At 41.8% G+C, this 18,646-nt stretch overlaps 2 long non-coding RNA genes across 2 annotated transcripts; one reads left to right on the forward strand and one right to left on the reverse strand.

The window, feature by feature from the left end:
• The first annotated feature begins 246 nt into the window (after positions 1 to 246).
• LOC138740685 (uncharacterized) lies at positions 247 to 13,106 on the forward strand. Its single transcript, XR_011343115.1, has 3 exons — positions 247 to 300; positions 967 to 1,048; positions 8,954 to 13,106. It is a non-coding gene; the product is annotated as an uncharacterized lncRNA (long non-coding RNA).
• LOC138740684 (uncharacterized) lies at positions 12,520 to 15,134 on the reverse strand. Its single transcript, XR_011343114.1, has 2 exons — positions 15,032 to 15,134; positions 12,520 to 12,719 (listed from the first exon to the last, which is right to left on the reverse strand). It is a non-coding gene; the product is annotated as an uncharacterized lncRNA (long non-coding RNA).
• Positions 15,135 to 18,646: the final 3,512 nt, after the last annotated feature.

The raw sequence follows: 18,646 nt of genomic DNA on the forward strand, positions 1-18,646 counted from the left end.
CACAAAACTTCAATCTCAACCAAATCAAAGATCATAAACAAAATTCAGTTTGTTTGGTAAACTGAAGCCAGAAGATCTTTGAGAGAGAGAGAGCACAAAATTTGAAGTTGTCTTGTGTTGCTTGTGGAGAGAGGAACAATGGCTTGGTTTGGATCCTTCTAGCTGCCTTCAGAATGTTCATCCCTTTTATAATGCCCAACATTCTAAACTGTCCACCAGACCATGATTCATGCTCTGGTCCTTCTTCCACTCCACAGCACCCCCAGTGGTAGTTTGTCATCCAAGTCCAGAAGTTTTTAGGTAATTTTCTGCACATGCCCAATCCGTCTCCCACTCTCTCAGCAGTCCACCTTCACCTTGGCTCTCTAAAGCAAACTGTCACTTTTTAACATAAAACCACACAACTCATATGTCAATACACAACACAGAACTCTGTAACACCTGGACATGCCAACATTGCCTGCACTGCAACCATGACTAGGTGATAAAAGGGATGTGAATGGACTCCATTTCAGCCCCCTAACTTTAATAATCCTTGCACTAAGCATCTGCTTTCTGAGCCCAGGCAAAGCATTTGATCTTAAATATAAGTATACCAAGATATTCTGCTAGGCATGGCAAAAATTGTCTGCATTTCCAAACCTTTCCCTCTCGCAGTATCTCCTTTCATTTGGAGTCTCCCTGATGTCCTCAATCTCCAATAATAGACTGAGCAGGGTAAAAGCCTCTGTGTGCAATTTCACATGCAAGGATTGATCAATTAAGCAAGGGCCCCTTGCAAAGTAGGACAGTGTTCTTGTGACCTCACATGAGAACGGCACTCTCCACCACCATTGTCATCAGTTTAAAGTGTCTTCTCAAGCCCTGAAGCCAGAATGTCCATCCAATCAGCAGACATGGTCATCTGCCAGAGTCTTGATATAGTTTTTGCACTCAACTTTCTGAATTTGGCTCAACACTCTTTAGATCTAAAGCCAAGAGTGTCATTCCGACTGAACCAATAGCTGAAGTTCTCTTCACTCATTTTAAATGGGACTTATGCTGATGGGTAAGAGAAATTGAATGGTAGATTGTTAATGTAATGGGAAGTGATTACATTTTAACAAAATACAGGGGCAGCATGGTTAGTTTAGTGGTTAGTGCAGAGCTTCTCAACGTTTTTCTTTCCAAGCACATGCTTTAAGTATTCCCTAAACCATAGGTGTTCTGTGATTAGTAAGAGATTGCTTAAGGTGGTATGTGGGTGGAAAGAAAAAGTTTGAAAACTACTGTTTTAATTGTACCTAATTGACTCATTATGTGCACGATTTCATAGCTCCAAAGGAAATGGGCCAATAACAATTTTTCTCAAAGAAAATGGGAAAGAAAAAGATTGAGAACCATTGGGTTAGTGCAACATTATTGCAGTGCTAGTGACCTGGGTTTGAATCTGGCATCATCTTTAAGGAGTTTGTACATTCTCCTCATATTTGTGTGGGTCTCCTCCAATGTTCTGAAGATGTAGAGGGCTGGTAGGTTAATTGTTCACATGGGTGTAATTGGGAAGGTGGGTTCATGGGTCGGAAGGTCATATTACTGTTGAAAATCTAAATTATTTATTAAATTATATAGACAGATTTGTGTGTTCTTGTGCACTAAACACAAAAAGTTAGCAATCAGGTGTAGCAAGTGGTGAGGAAGAAAAAAATATGTTTGTGCCTTTCTTGCAAGATGGTTGGCATAGGGAAGTATTTTTACAGGATGATGGTGAATTAAATTGAGTTAAAATGTTTTTTTAATGTATTTTATTTATAATTTTTAAATCATATAACATCAATGGTAATATATTAATGCAAAAAATATATAATTGAATAAACCCCACCCCCCAACCTCCCTCATCCTCCCCACTAACACCTACCCTCCTCCCCCTTCTACCCACTAAGAAAGAAGAAAGGAGACCATCATTTAAAAAGCATTTAACTATTTAGCTGTGGAAACCGAAACACCGACCAGAACGGATTGAGAGATTAAATCTTTAAACCAAGAATTTTTACGTCATGGGTCCATACTTTAACAAAAAAATGATAATTGTCCTTCAAATTATATGTTATCTTTTCTAAAGGAATACAGGGTTTCATTTCAGTATGCCATCTTTGCATTCCTAAAACTAAATCAGATTTCCAGGTGATTGCCAATTTTTTTTTAGAAACAGCCAAAGCTAAACGTAGAAATTCAATTTGATACATAGTCAGTCTTAATCCTCAGGCAATCGACTTAATATTCCCTAATAAAAACAACATTGGATCAAACAGAAGACTCACTTTTAATACTTTCTCCAAAAATAATTTAACTTGTATTCAAAAAGTCTTAACCTTGGAACAGAACCAAATTGAATGAAAAAAGTGCCTATCTCTTCGCCACATCTAAAACACAGATCCAAATAAATTAAATTAAATTTCTTTATTTTTTTTGAGTGGTTAAATATAGTTGATGTAAAAAATTATATTATACTAATCAATATCTTACATTTATAACCTTAGTCATACCATCCTTACATAAATTTCTCCAAACATCTATCTTCCTGTTTAAGTCAGATTCCCATTTTAATCTTGATTTATGAACATTTAATTTAGATATTCTATTTTGTAATTACTTATACATTTCAGAAATAAACTTATTTGTTTCTTCTTGAGTAAGAAGATTGTCTAGATAATTTTAAACTATGACCTAATTTTTTTCCAATAAAAACTTTTCTACCTGATAATAATAATAATAATAAAAAAGTATTATTTGGAACATGAAATTTTTCCTTTATCTGATTTAAAGATTCAAACTTCCCTGCCTCAAAACAATCTTCAACTTTTTTTAATCCCATTTGATTCCATATCTTCAAAAACTGATTATTAACAGTAAAAGGAAAAAGTTTACTTTGATATAAAGTCATTTTCACTGAAATTTTTCTTATTCCACGTATCTCATAATCAATTTTATTCCATACTTCAATTACATGTTTCAATATTGGTGGGTCTCTACCAATTAGCAATTTTGAATTCCATTTATAAATAAATTCTGACATAAATTTCTTCATCTATTTTATATAACTCTGTACTTGCCCAAATTGAAAGTTTATTTATATCAAGCATTCCATTAATAAATTTCAATCGTGCAGCTTTTTAATAATTCTGAAAATGGGGAAGTTGTAAACCACCTAATTCAAATTTCCAAGTTAATTTCTCCAAAGGTACCCTATACATTTTCTATTTCCATAAAAATTTCCTTACAATTGAATTAAGATCTTTTTAAAATTTTTGAGGTATTGAACAAGGAATAGTTTGAAAAAAATATTGAATTCTTTGAAAAATATTCATTTTAATACAATTCACTCTACCTATTAAAGTAATAGGTAAGTCATTCCATCTATTTAAATCATCTTTAATTTAATTAAACAGTGGTACATAATTTGATGTGTAAAAATGATCTAAATTTCTATAAATTCTAATACCTAAATATTTAATCAGATTTTGTGTCCACTTAAATTGAGCTACTCGTTTACATTAATCATAATTTCCTCCAGATAATGGCATAACTTCACTTTTGTCTCAATTAATTTTGTAAACAGACAAATCCCCCATAGTCCTGTATTTTTTATATAAATAAATTAAAGAATTTTCAGGATCTGTTATATGAATCAATACATCTTCTGCAAACGTACTAATCTTATATTTCTCCTTATTAACTTTAATTCCTTTAGTTAAAATGTTTATTATGAAAAACTATGTTTTGCATGCCATCAAGGCAATCAACTCAAAAGAGTATGAGAAATAGGACATGTGGCCCAGCAAGCCTGATACCCCATTCAATGAGATCTAGACAGCTGGAAAAATGGGATGAAAACTGGCAGATGGAATTTAATTCAGACAAGTGTGAAGTGTTGCATTTTGGAAGGACAAACCAAGAAAGAAAACACACAGTAAATGGTAGGGAACTGAGGCGTGTGGTAGATCAGAAGGACATGAGAATAAAGATACATAATTCCCTGAAGGTGGCATTACAGGTGGATAGGGTTGTAAAGAGAGCTTTTGGCGCATTGAACTTCATAAATCGAAGTATTGAGTATAGGAGTTGGGATGTTATGGTAACATTGTACAAGACGTTGGTGAAGCCAAATTTGGAATATTGTGTGCAATTTTGGTCAGCTAACTACAGGAAATATATTAATAAGATAGAAAGAGTGCAGAGAAGATTTACTAGGATGTTGCTTGGATTTCAGGAACTGAGTTAACAGCAAAGATTAAACAGGTTAGGACTTTATTCCCTGGAGTGTAGAAGAATGAGGGGTGATTTGACAGAGGTATTTAAAATTTTTAGGGAGATAGTCAGAGTTATACATAGGTAGGCTTTTTCCACTGAGGGTAGGTGATATACAAACCAGAGAACATGGGTTAAGGGTGAAAGGGGAAAAGTTTAGGGGGAACATGAATGGGATTATTTTCACACAGAGAGTGATGGGAGGGTGGAATGAGCTGAATTGGTGAATGCGGGCTCAATTTTAACATTTAAGAAGAATTTGGGCAGATACATTGATGGGAGAGTTATAGAAACATAGAAACATAGAAGATAGGAGCAGGAGTAGGTCATTTGGCCCATCAAGCCTGCTCCACCATTCAATGAGATCATGGTTGATCTTAAAGTTCAGTACCCCATCACCGCCTTCTCTCCGTAACACCTAATTTCCTTATACTGAAAAAATATATTTAATTCCCTCTTAAATGTATTCAATGAACCTGCCTCTACTGCTCTCTGTGGCAATGAATTCCACAGATTCACCACTCTCTAGGTAAAGAAATTCCTCCTCATCTCGGTCCTAAATGGATTGCCTATTATCCTCGAACCATGGCCCCAGGTTCTGGACTCCCCCACCATTGGAAACATCCCTTCCGCATCCATTCTGTCCAGTCCTGACAGAATTTTATATGTCTCTATGAGATCCCCTCTCAATCTTCTAAACTCCAGCGAGTACAATCCCAAATTGTGCAATCTTTCCTTATAAGTTATTCCTGCCATTCCAGGTATCAGCCTGGTGAATCGCCTTTGCACACCCTCCATTGCAAGAACATCCTTCCTCAGATAAGGTGACCAAAACTGCACACAATACTCCAGGTGTGGTCTCACCAAGGCTCTGTACAGCTGCAGTAAGGAATCCTTATTCCTATACTCAAACCCTCTTGATATGAAGGCCAACATACCATTTGCCTTTTGAATGGCCTGATGTACCTGCATGCTCGCCTTCAGTGACTGGTGCACAACAACGCCTAGGTTTCTCTGCGTTTCCCCATCTCCCAATCTACGGCCATTCAAATAGTAATCTGCTCTCCAGTTTGTATTACCAAAGTGGATAACCTCACATTTATCCACATTGTAGTTCATTTGCCATGTATCTGCCCAGTCGCCCAATTTATCCAAATCACACTGGAGCTTCCTGACCCGCTCTTCAGTGCACACAACCCCTCCTAGCTTAGTGACGTCTGCAAATTTGGAGATATTACATCTAATCCCCTCATCTAGATCATTAATGTAAATTGTGAACAGCTGGGGTCCCAGTACAGATCCCTGTGGCACCCCACTGGTCACCGCCTGCCACTCAGAAAATGAGCCGTTTATCCCAACTCTCTGTCTTTTATCTACCAGCCAGTTCTCAATCCACATCAATACCTTGCCCCCAATCCCATGAGCCTTGATTTTGCATGCCAGTCATTTATGTGGGACCTTATCGAAGGCCTTTTGGTAATCCAGGTACACCACATCCACTGGCTCTCCCCCATCTATTTTACCTGTCACCATCTCAAAGAATTCCAATAGATTTGTCAAGCACGATTTACCTTTTGTAAATCCATGTTGACTCTGTCCAATCCCTTCTCTGCTAGTCATATGTTCCGCTATTACATTACCCCCTCCATAAATCTTCGTCCGCGAAGCCAAGCCAAAGAAGAAAGAAGACATCCTTAATAATGGATTCCATCATTTTGCCCACTACTGATGTAAGGCTCACCGGCCTATAATTCCCCGCTTTTTCTCTACCTCCTTTTTAAATAGTGGGGTAACATTAGCTACCATCTAATCCATGGGTACTGATTCTGAGTCTATCGAGTTCTGGAAAATAATTCTTAAAGCATCTGCTATCTGAATGTCCACTTCTTTAAGTACCCTAGGATGTAGATTATCAGGCCCTTCAGATTTATCGGCCTTCAATCCCTTCAATCTCCCCAAGACCATGTTCTTAGACATACTGATTTCTTTCAGCTCCTCCCTTGCATTAGTCTCTATGTTTCCCAACATCCTTGGGAGGTTATTTGTATCCTCTCTTGTGAAAACAGAACTAAAGTAAGAATATAATTGGTCTGCCATTTCCTTATTCCCCATTATATATTCCCCTGATTCTGACTGCAAGGGACTTACTCTGGATTTCACCAGTCTTTTCCTCTTGACATATCTATAAAAGCTTTTGCAGTTGGTTTTTATGTTTGCCGCAAGCTTACTTTCGTAATTTATTTTTGCCCTCTTGATTAATCCCTTTGTCCTCCTTTGCTGCACCTTGAACTGTTCCCAGTCTTTGGATTTGGTACTTTTTTTGGCCAATTGATATGCTCTCTCTTTGGACCTAATGCTGTCTCTAATTTCCCTTGTTATCCACCGTCAACCCCCCCATAAACACCACCCAATCAATCTTACTCAACTCCCGTCTCATACTATTATAATTCCCTTTATTTAAATTCAGGACCTTAGGCTCGGTTTTAATTTCTTCGCTCTCCATGTCGAGTGAGAATTCGATCATATTGTGATCGCTCCTACCCAAAGGGCCTCGTACAACAAGATTGCTGATTAGCCCCTTTTCATTACATAATACCCAGTCTAAAATGGCCTGCTCCCGAGTTGGTCCTCGTAAAACCGTCCCGTAAACATTCAAGGAATTCCTCCTCCTCAGTATTTTTACTAATTTGGCTAGTCCAATCTATATGTAAATTAAAGTCTCCCATGATGACAGCTGTTCCCTTATTGCACGCTTCTCTAATTTCTCTTTTTATGCCTTCCTTCACCTCTACATTACTATTTGGAGGCCTATATACCACCCCCACTAACATTTTCCACCCCTTGCTATTCCTCAGTTCTACCCATATAGATTCCGCATCTTCCGAGTTAATATCCTTCCTGTCAATCGTGTCGGTCCCTTCTCTCACCATCAAAGCTACCCCACCCCCTTTTCTTTCTTGCCGATCCCTCCTAAATATCGTATACCCCGGGATGTTAAGTTCCCAGGCTTGCCTACCTTGCAGCCATATTTCTGTAATCCCAATCAAATCGTGTTTATTTGCCTCAATTTACACAGCCAATTCATCTACCTTGTTCCGAATGCTTCTAGGATTAAGATATAAAGTCTTCAGATTTGCTTTTTTCACCCTCCTTGCTCTTTCTGATTTTTTACTTTCGCTGCCTAACCTAACTTTTCCTATTTTATCTTTCCTGTCCTTTGCCCTATCATACAGGTTCCCATCCCCCTGCCAAATTAGTTTAAACCGCATCCGACGGCTGCACCAAACCTAGCTGCCAATATATTGACCCCTTTTGGGTCATGCCTTCCCCAAAAGAGATCCCAATGGTCCAAGAAGCCAAAACCCTGTCTTTTACACTAGCCCCTCAGCCACACATTCATTTGTCTTACCTTCCATTTTTGTCCTCAGTTGCACTTGACACAAGTAGCAATCCAGAGCTCACTACCCTGGCGCTCCTGTTTCTTAGCTTCTGTCCTAGCTCGCTGTAATCCTTTTTTAGTACCTCCTCCTTGTTTTTATCCATGTCATTAGTACCCACATGTACCAAGACATCAGGCTGCTTGCCCTCTCCTTTCAGAATACTCTGGACCCGATTTGAGATGTCCTGTACCCTTGCACCAGGGAGGCAGCACAACATGCGGGTATACCTATTTGCTCACAGAATCTCTTGTCTGTACCTCTGACAATGGAGTCCCCAATGACCACTGCATTCCTTCTTACCTTTTGTACCACCGTACCAGGCTCAGTGCCATCGACCTGATCACTGTGGCCAGCTTCTGTCAGGTCATCTCCCTCCACAGCATCCAACACAATATACCTGATGCTCAGAGGAGTAGTCACGTGTGTGCTCTCCATTTTCCAGGCATTTTTCTTCCCTCCCCTGACAGTTACCCACTTACCTGACACATCTGGTCTCAGGGTAACTATCTCCCTGAAAGTTGAATCTATTAGCTCCTCACTCTCCCTTACCAGCCGCAGGTCCTCAAGCTGAAGCTCCAGATCCCCAACTCGGTCCTTAAGGAACTGGAAGGGTAGAACTCACCCATGGTTCCCACATCTGACACCCAGTACAAAGCACTAAGCCCATAGGCATGACTGAGTTAAAATAATGCCGCTTACCTTTCTCCTCGCCTGCTTTCGCCTAAGCCTGTTGAGCCAAAGCCTGGAAGTCCCATTCCTTCACCGTGTCACTCGCTTGCCGGGCCACTCACCTCACCTTCTCGTCACTATCACCAAGCTCCTCCTCCTCCGACTCACAGCCCGACTCTCTCCGAGCTCCTCCTCCGACTCACAGCCAAACCAAGTAGGCCCAAGCCCCGGTAAGCCCCCGATTTTTTCACTCAGTGAGTGGTGGCAGAATGGAATGATCTTCCAGAAGAGATAGTTGCGGCGGGGTCCCTTCTGTCATTTAAGAGAAGGTTGGATGTGTACATGGATGTGAGGGGGTTGGAGGGTTATGGGCGGAGAACAGGAAGGGAGAGCTTGTGGAATTGTTCAAGTGAACTGGCGCGGACTCGAAGGGCCGACATGGCCTGTTTCCGTGCTGTTAATGGTTCTATGGTTATATGGTTAAGATCTCCTCTCATTGTTCTGAATTCGAGTGAGTATAATCACAGACGATTTAGTCTGTCTTTGTTGGTCAACAGCCTCATCTCTGGGATCAACCTGGTGTACCCTCCTCTGGACTGCCTCCAAGGCCAGTATATCCTTCCTCAAGTATGGAGACCAGAACTGCAACACAGTACCCCAGGTGCTCCATGGGACACGAACTTCCCTACCTATCTCTCCTAAAAGCCATTTGTCGGGGATGTAAATTAATATCATCCCTTTCTTTCTTCCCATATGATGCTTTCCTCCCCATGAGATTTTAGCCATTACTATGACATGTTGAAGTTTTTTTCATCGAATGAATTCTTTCGGCTTTTGACCCCTACTCCTACAGACTAATCCATATTCACAATGGACCGACATCCTTATTAATACATTGATGCTGGTTGAACGCACAACGCCAAGCAAAATGTAGCATTCAATGGATGCATTCCGAGAAAACTGATTCATAATGTGAGCAGTCTTCAGAAAATTGGGCAAAATACTTGAAAAAGGATAGATTACGGTGTACCGAATAAATAAGAGTGGGGCAAATTGGAGAGATCTTTCAAAAGAACTAATCCATTCACAATGAGCTCCCTCTTTCTTGTTCCATTCTATGGCTGTGTTCATTAATTTATGACAGGTACAAACCTCTATTGTTCTGACATAGCTAGGGTGGATTAAACAGAAGTGCCATGCAAACAGGTTAGCTGTTTTCGGGTTACCAATGACAGGGGTCCATGCTAAACCCTGGTGTTTGAAATCATATCATTATCACGTCAGGAGTAATACATAGAGCATCAAACAATTAAGTGTTTGTAATTATGCAATACTAATTATTGTTTTGTTATCTGCTACCCTGCTGCAGCACAGATAATTAAAATTGAATAAATGTGAAGCAGGTTAGAATTATTCAACTTGCTCATCATTCAGGATGAGTAACATTTGAGGGAAGATTAGTTTTCCACCTCATGCTCCAAGCTCAATTAACTCACAACAGCAGAAAAGAAAGGAGCAGATGTGGGCTATTCAGTCCTTTGAACCTTTCAACCCCAAGGCTAATGTCGTCTCAAGTCTTCACTCCCACCCACTACCCACTTCCTGTTGACCTCTGAACTAATTATAATCGCCTCCACTCATAAGTAAATGGGAAAAGAGCTCTATCAACCTTATTTATGCCCCTCATGATTTTATATACCTCTATAATGTAGAGCCTTCTGCACTCCAGGGAGGTACCAGTCGCTGAAGGTGGCAAGAAAGGAAATCGGGAGTGTACTACCAAACAACCGAATCAGACAGAGAAGCGTGATTAATAGGCCCAGCTTGTCATCCCCAGGGCCCTGTCAATCCACCCTCGGCCACCAGAAGTGACACCTGAGGTGAAGCCAGAAGTGGAACGGTCCAACATGGCGGCGGCTGTCGGCCGGACGCGGTGCTGCTGGGGGGAGGTGGTGCTCTTTCTTCCTGCAAGTGGAGCATGTGGCACTTTGGGTAGGGCATCTCTTCCAGGGGCTGCTTCCTGTGCCCGCACCTCTGGCGCTCAATAGCGGCGGCAGTGACGTGGGACCCCGCGTCCCAAGATGGCGGTGCCTATGTCCCCTATGCGGTGGCTGCGTTGCCCGAAGAGAATGCTTCGGCACTTCGGCACTTCATTGCACTGTCTCTAGCGATTTAGCGATTTAGCCATTACTTCCTGCAGGATCCGATTGCCCTTTTCTAGTAGTCTCTGTCTGATGTAGTCAGAGATCCTCTATTTAGCCTTTGAGGTGGGCATCACAGAGACTCCTCACCAGTCGCAGGCTTGCCCCAGCTGCCACAGTGCCCGCATATTCTTATTGATCAACTCACCCGCCGCTTGTGTTCAGCTGCCCAGGAGGAATCATGCGTTTATGATGTTCAGTGGGGCCTGGTACTGCTTCTGCAGGAACTCCATCCCTTCAGAGTAAGTAGCATAGCCTCTTATCGCTTGGAAAATCCAGTGGCTGACCTGAGCGAAGAGTACGCCCCTCTTATCTTCTTCGCTCAGCACATCATTGCACCTCATGAATGCACTGACGCAGTGCACCCACTGGTCGAATTTAGTCGAGGCCTCTGGATCCTTAGGGCCGGTGTCTAATTTATCCGCCCGTGTTACCTTGTCCATGGTCTAAAATTAAGATGATTAAATTGCACGCACTCAGCCACAATCAGACAGAGAATCATGATTAATAGGCTTTGATCACCTCTTGCTGACCTGGTTCCAAGGCATATACTGAGGGAGGGATTTGGGCATAACAGCCTTTATGGGGATATCTGGGAGGAACGAGTTACAGGTTCAGGTGTTGGGTCAGCCCATACAGCATATATGTACACACACACACACACACACATATATATATATATATATATATATATACGTATATATATATTTAGTGGTAGCCCCACAGGGAGGCTACTGAGTATTCAGTAAATCAAGAGCAACAAAACCCCTTTTTTGTTTTGACCAGTTGAAACTTACAAGTCATTCATTCAGTGCCCATTGACAGAAGGAAGAGGACAGGAACTCATCAAAGGATTTTTTTCTCCCAACCAATTTCAATAGCTTTATATTTCCTAGTAATCTGATATTAAAAGAAAAGCTTCCTCGCTGTGATGGACATTTGAAAGGCAGTCTCCAGACCAGGCCAGGCACCTTTCCTTGACTCCCATGTAGTGAATAAAACCTTAGTTACACAACAACCTAATGAAACTTTTCATTCGTGACAGAGCTTGATCCACGAACGTTCATTCACCAGTGGTTCCCCGTAAACAACAACATGGCAGGCTCACGGGATAAATGGTTAACACCAGCTCCTTTTTCTTCTGTTAGGTGCAGAGTGCCAAAGATTCACAACCACCTGAGTGCAGACATTTTATTCATCTCGTTCTGAAATAGTCAAATCCTTCATTGCAAAGTGACACCTAATTCTAGGCTCAGCAGCCAGGGGAATTGTTACCGCAGCTTTCTGTCAGACCCTTTAAGGGGATTGTATTTACAATTTACCAGGAACAGTAATCATACTCAAAGATGAATCTATCAATCTGTCTGTAAGAGAATGTTGCCGTCCCTGTGTTTTCATCATTCAGTGACTGCAGCCTTCACTGCATCTTTAAACTTCACCCCAAACATTTGAAATGTTTAATTATAATCAAGTAAACATGGAGGAATAAAAAAAAGCAGATACTGAAGATATGAAATAAAACAGAAGAGATAGTGTCCTCACATTTCACCCCACCAGTCTTTGCCTCCAGCTGTCATAACCCCAAGAAGCCAGCTGCACTGGAATCCCACCATCAACCTCACCTAGTTCTGCCTTCGACAGGGCTTGCTCTCTCCACGGCTGCTGTGACAGAATTGTGTTAATATTAATCTTTAGTTATAAAATATGTTTTTCTTAGTAAAGTTAGGTTTAGAACACACTTACACTCAGAAAGTTTTGAAAGTCAAAATGTCTGTTACGCCATTGTTTGGTGGAAGCTGTGTAAACAGTCATAGAGCTGGAGTGATTGTCCATTCAATTGTTGGAACAATGAATATTTGCTGGAGAAACACCTGTGTATGCAAGGTTGAGCTGTGCACATAACTCGGAATCACATTAGCTCATAAATCTTTGGAATTTAAACTTTAATGATGTCATGTCACATGATTAAAGACAACTCAGAGAACATATTATTGTAAACAGAGACATTCTGAAACCAGACAAAGTTGCTTGGCCATCCTGTTCGCCACACAGAATTGAAATGCTGTGACATTCTGTGAGCAGCATAGACTGACAGTGGCTCCAGATGGAATGACCTCTTGGTCTGGGAAAAAGAAAGCAAGATCATTTTTGTTTTTGAATCATAACTATTGTAATGGTTACATTGTCAGACTCATACCTGAGTTTATGAAATCATCGTGGAATAAAACACAAGTACTGTAACCTCCATACAAAAGGGGAAAATCATTTGTATGAAGAAACAATTATTTGAAAGAAACTTTACAATAAATTTATCTTTTGAGAAGTCTGATACCTCACACTTGTCCATAATTGCTTTTGAACAGCAGTAAAGACTTTGAGTTTCAACATAAAAGCTTTCTGAGACTGACTTTAAAATCATCTCTTCAGAATTATGCATGAACTGTAATGGTTTTGGTTTTGCCACACATATAGTGGGGTTAAGTTAGACTTAAGTTTAGAGTTAAGAAAGAAGTGTCATGTTATTAATGATTAATAATAAAAATTATTGTTTTTAAGATGCCAATGTTTTGGTGAATTTCCATTGTTGCTGATCTAGTACGTAACACTCCCTGGTCCACTCAATCCTGCCCATCTAGCCAGCCCTCCCCTGGCATAATTGCAGGAAATGCAGTACTTGTTCTTCAACTTACCATTTCACCATGCTGTGATCCAGACAGCATTTCCAGATGTGGCAAAGCTTCACATCAATGTGAACATCCTCCAACCATGTTAACTACATTCGGTTCTCCTGATGTGGCCTCCACTGCATCAGTGAGATCAGTCACAGATTGCTGACCATCTACACTATATCTCTGCTGACCATCACAAGCACCTGGTTCATACCATTTAAACTCTCCTTTCCATTCCCAAAATATCCTATTTGTCCCAGGTCTTCTCCACTGTCAGCATGAGGACCAATATTCAAGGAATAACATCTCATCTTCTGCCAGGTTAGTGAACAACCCAGTTTAAAGATTGAATTTTCCAAACTCTCCCTCTCTCTGATTCTGACTCTCTCTTATCTCTCTCTTCCTCTCTGTCTCTCTCTGTCTCTGTCTCTCTCTCTCTGTCATTCTGTCTCTTTATCTCTGTCTGTTCTGCCTCACTCTCGCTCTGTCAATCTCTCTCTCCTCTCTCTCTCTCTCTCTCTCTTTCTCTCTGTCTCTTTCTCTCTCTCTCTCTCTCTCTCTCTCTCTCTCTCTCTTTCTCTGTCTCTCCCATTCCATTTAATCCTGACTAACTCCACTGGCTACAACCTGCCTAATTGGAGATTTAAGGAGCTATGAATTCCAAGGTCATCTACCCATTATCAATGATTCCTGTGCTGCTTTGGTTAATGTACAATTGAAAAGCGACTGCAAAGATTGAAAATCTCTTTGTATCTTCATTACATGGAGAATTGTGTAAGGTAATGTTGATCCGTATGTTGATTAACCTGACAGGGCAGTGATGTATTTTCACATCTTCATAAATTTTCTTTGGATAACAGGTTGAAGGAGAGGAAGGGCTTGCAGCCTCCTGAACTGCGAGCTCCAGCATCAGAATGAATCAGTAAAATACAAAGGCATTGTGAGGCCCTGTTACATGTGAGGTGGGGGAGGGGGCGTTATCATTCATGATGGCTTCCAATTAAGATTTGTGTCTGGTAGTATAAATGGAGGCAGAATTTGTAATCATACAGGTAAACCTTCTGGAGAATTACCATTCACTTGCTGGGGTTTCCTTGTTGTAATACAGGGTACTTCAAATGAAAAAAAATGCTAACCTTATACTCAACCCTCAGCACAGCTAATCTGCTCTTTTTACTTCCTCAGAAGCTAAAGAGATTTGGCATATCCCCAATATTTCTTACCAACTTTTATGGATGTCACATGGAAAGTAGAGACACAAGTGAGGCTGTAGATCATCGGACCTGGAGCAAAAAACAAACTGCTGGAGGTTCTCAATGGGTTGGGCAGCATCAGTTTCAGATCAGAATCTTCATTCAGAGTGAGATAGAAAAGGGAAGGGAAGGTAGCCAGTGCAATGAGGTCAGGGTGCGTGAAGTTGATCAGGGACCAGGAGGGGATTGGTCAGCCAGGGAGGGGTGAAAGATAAGGGACAGACAGAGGAGGCAGTGGCAGAAAAAATATCTTGGGTGCATCACAGCTTGGTACAGGAGCAACTCTGCCCAAGAGGGCAAGCTCAGGCTTTCATGCCAAGAAGCTCCCCTCCACTCTCTTGCCTGTGCCTCCCACTCTTTTGGGAGAGCAGCCAACCTATCAAAGGATCCATCTCACCCCAGTAACACTCTCTTCTCTCCCTTTCAATCGTGCAGAAAATACATTAGCTTGAAAACATGAACCTTCGTAATCAAGGTCAGTTTCTCTGCTGTAATCGCAATCTTGAACTGACCTCCGATGAGTTAAATGCTGCTGACCTTACACTGCTTCAACTGAACATTTCTCTGTAATATAGCACTCTGTTTTATTTGTGCGCTATTTGTTGTGTTTAAGCCTAAGCTTTCTTCAAAGCTGATGAGAGCTTCTAATACTGACAAAGGTTCCCATGGAAATTATTCAGCCCAGGACAACAATCCCATTGCCCCTTTCCTTATTTCCTTAACCCCTGCCCACCACCCCCCCCCCTCCACCCCCAAATATATTCTCTCAATGAACACCATTTATCTCCCTTTGGCTTCCATTTGCCATTAGCTCCTTGCTTCACCAGGAGTTAAGAATACGCTAGATCTGTAAGTTCAGCTTCACTTTCTTCTGCTACCCCCATATAACTAATTCATTTTATATCTAAAAGCCTAGCAATCTTTGTCTTGACTGAACCTCCGTAACCTTCTCTTGCTTGGAGAATTCCAATAATTCCCAAGGATCTGAATGAAGGAGTTTAATACCACCTACCCTGAAAGGATGATCCCTTCTTTTACAACTGAGATTGCTGGTTATAGACATAATTTCCTCATCGATTTGAACAAGTCTTGTAAGAAACTGGTATGTTGTTAATGTGAACAATTCTCTTTTTTCTGAACTCAAGACAGCATAGCCCCTTCTACTGAATCTGAAAAATACCCGCATCCCAGGAATCAGTCTGGTTAAACTTCACTGCATTTCCCTTGTCACCTATACATCCCAGCTTTTAGTAAGGAGACCAGGCCTGGATGCAATATTCTAGATGCGTTTTCACCAGGGTTTTATATAATTGGAATAAGACATTAGAAATCTTATGCTTTAGTCCTCTCCCAGTAAAGGCTAACTTACCATCTGCCTTCCTAATTGTTTGTCATACCTGCATGTTAAATTTCAGTGAGATCACTAAACTTCTACCTGGACATGAAATCCTGGAGAGGCAGAGGGGTAGAATTCTTCACTTAACCACCTCTGTTCCTGTTTCCAGGGACATCCCAAAGATGGACAGGATATTGGGGTTATTTGTCCAGTTATTCCACCTGCGTGTGTGTGTGTGTGTGTGTGTGTGTGTGTGTGTGTGTGTGTGTGTGTGTGTGTGTGTGTGTGTGTGTGTGTGTGTGTGTGTGTGTGTGTGTGAGTGGGTGTGTTTGTGTGGGGGTGAGTGTGTGGGTGTGTGTGGTGAAAAGAATGAGCTGCCTGAAGAATTTAATGGATTAAACAGCATTAGGTGGTTGAGTGGGATGAGGAATTTTGATGTTTCAGGTCAAGGCTCAGACATTTTGGGTGATAGGTGGAGCACAAGCTGACTTTGAAGAGGTTTTCCTCTGGTGTGTGACAGAGGTTCTAGGAGGCGTGGCCTCCCTCTCGCTGTTTCCCCTCTGTGGTTTCTACTGCTAATCTGCCAATGACCTCCTCTCGCCCCTTCTTCTCTCATCCTTATTCAAGATTCAAGATTATTTTATTGTTATATAATAAAATAGAAAATGTGATGCACAAAATTTCCTTTAGTCGACTGTAAGGCTGATAAAGATTCATTGAGAGCAGAAATTGCCTAGCGTCCCTTAAAATCAGAGAAAGAGAAACTGAGTCCTCTCAGAGCCCACGGATTTGCCTCCAGTGCTCCTGCAAGCTATGTAGCCACGCAACCTTCAGTCAAATCCATCAGCAACCTAAGCTCCAGATCCAAACATCTGACATGATCAGAATTCCACCAGCATCCTGGTTCCTGATACCCCGTCAGCCAGCCTCGAGCTAGTCTCCAGCAGTCCACATCCAGGTGTGCGTCCCTTGACCGCAGTCGCCAGCAGCCCACGGCCTGCATGGGCTCCTCCCCTTGAGTTACCAACAACCCGCTGCCTGCGTATGTTTCAGCCTCAGAGCTCCTCAATGGTCCGCTGCTGTGGTCACCGTCCCAAAGGATCCTCTCCTCTGATTCTTCTTCTCAAACAGGAGGTGGTGCCCCTGTTTTCTCGTGCTCTGCTTCCCCAGATTCTGTAAACCCTCGTGGCCAATGCTGCCATATTGGGCCCAAATCCTACAGTCGTGGGATTTTAAAATAAACCACTTATCAGTTCCTTTAAAGTCTGTACAGAGCCGAAGAAGTCAGACTGGGTGGTTGGACCCAGCGGGGGAGCATTGTGTCTCCTCTCCCCACTCTCCATGCGTCTGCACAAGTGGCAGCGTTGCCATTACCGCAGCTCCAGCAGCGCCGCCTTTTTTGTACTGTTAACTTCACTCTCTCCTCTTGGTCCTGATGCAGGGTCTCAGCCTGAAACCTTGACAATTGCCTCCCCCCTGTCCCCCACATATGCTGCTCTACTCGCTGATTTGCTCCAGCAGTTTTCTTTTTATTCTAGATTCTGACTCCTGCATCTCTAGAGCCGCTTTCAGGTGGCCAGAATACCTGACTGTAAAACCGCCTATTCTACCCCAATGCAGCTGTCGGGTGGCCACCTGAAAGTGGAGAACCCGGCCAGGAGGAGCACTGACCTAACCCTCCTCCTGTAGGTATAATCTCTGGCTCGGAGAATCCCCCTTTGCACCTGAAGGCAGCAGTGGGACACAGTCCACAGGAGCTGGCGTTCGCTTGGACGCGGCTCTCCTTCAGGTGGCAGAAAGGCGTCTTCTCCACAGCCTCCTGAACATCCTAGCTGCACTCCCCATCCACGTCTGCCGGCCCATTATCTGTGTCCGAGCACCTGAAAGCGGCTTTAGATTCACGTAAAATGGGTGTTTGATGGTCAGTGGGGACTCAGTGGGTGAAACTGCCTCCCCACTGAATTGCATGTCTTGTTAAACTCTCTGAAGACCACAAGAACCTCTCAGTTCTCTATTGCCTATCTTTTAACCAATATCACAAAAAATTGCAATCATCATATTGCCTTTTAATTAGCAAAATCAGCACAAATTGCTTACCCTGTTTCCTGCATTATAACAGAAGCTATGCCACAAAATTTCTTCATTGTTGGTGATATGGTCAGCCAAGGCACTTTATAACTGCAAGTCGTCTATTCTTGTAAAATAATGATTAAAATCCCTCCTCAGAGAGCTGCATTTTTGATTCAATATCTAATTAGTGGAATTATCACAAAAGAACAATGTTAGTTTCTGATGTTACTAATGGTGCTATTAGTGAAAATATTAAGCGAGTTCAATTTATGTTGCCCCAGCTTCAATTCCTTTGTGCAACAGAAAGCAATGGAGAAATGCCAGAACAGTGGAGATGGAGACAGACCGGACATTTAACTGTGTACTTCACAGGTACCTCTCCACAGTCATTGGGAAGGTACAATCCCAAGGACACTCATCTGAAAAACACTGCTCTTCTCTCCAATATGAAAAATATAGCTGGAAAAATGAAAAAAGTTATGCTTTCTCTCACTGTCTCATGTACAATGGTCATCAACCTCTTATTTTCCATGACCCATTTTGGAATTAGAAGCTGTGATTCTGGACTGCCAGCATCTGGAGATTCTGAATTCATGCCTAGACCCAACCTCAAGGGGTTCAGTGCATGATGAAGTATGACAGGCTTCCGTATCCCTGCCCAAAGCCATGATGCTTTCAAAGCCACAGTATCTCAATCCAGGTGACCAATCGTCTCTATGCC

The sequence above is a fragment of the Narcine bancroftii genome, chromosome 8, assembly GCF_036971445.1.
Source record: "Narcine bancroftii isolate sNarBan1 chromosome 8, sNarBan1.hap1, whole genome shotgun sequence".
NCBI lineage: Eukaryota > Metazoa > Chordata > Chondrichthyes > Torpediniformes > Narcinidae > Narcine > Narcine bancroftii.